The sequence below is a fragment of the Trachymyrmex septentrionalis genome, unplaced genomic scaffold, assembly GCF_001594115.1.
Source record: "Trachymyrmex septentrionalis isolate Tsep2-gDNA-1 unplaced genomic scaffold, Tsep1.0 scaffold152, whole genome shotgun sequence".
Classification (NCBI taxonomy): domain Eukaryota; kingdom Metazoa; phylum Arthropoda; class Insecta; order Hymenoptera; family Formicidae; genus Trachymyrmex; species Trachymyrmex septentrionalis.
In genome coordinates, this window is record NW_017304675.1 from 219,808 (window position 1) to 220,261 (window position 454).

At 39.9% G+C, this 454-nt stretch overlaps 1 protein-coding gene across 1 annotated transcript in view; it reads right to left on the bottom strand.

Moving 5' to 3' along the window:
• Positions 1–454, bottom strand: part of LOC108745858 (zinc finger protein ush) — a 253,341-nt gene that overhangs the window by 187,632 nt on the left and 65,255 nt on the right. The window lies entirely within an intron of this gene.

Genomic DNA, 454 nt, shown 5'->3' on the forward strand with positions numbered 1-454 from the left:
CGTAGATGTAGGTACATAACGCGCGCACGTACGTGTGCGTAACACGTCGGCGAATTCGCGTCAGGATTCGCGATCCCCTCCGAGCGATCTAGGAATTTTCGAGGAAATTTTGAAGCGCCTCCTGAAACGCTCGAGAGTCGGTAGCTGCTATTTGTTAAATTGGATATTGATTTATTTAGCAGGTACTTTTTATTCCCAGCTATTCTTTCGGGATTTCTTTTTTAGTATTTTAACGTTTCCGACACGGTTTCTTCCCAAAGTTCGAGAATCGATGCCTATTCAGATATTTGTTAAATTAGATGTCTAGACATCAAAAATCGTTAAATTGCTGGTCGATTTTAATTTTTCGATATTACTGCGATATAGCTTGGTAGAATTAGCGTTTCGAAAGGACTTACATATATACGTATATAAATTCACACAGAATCATGGAAGCATTTCAGATCCAGGTCCG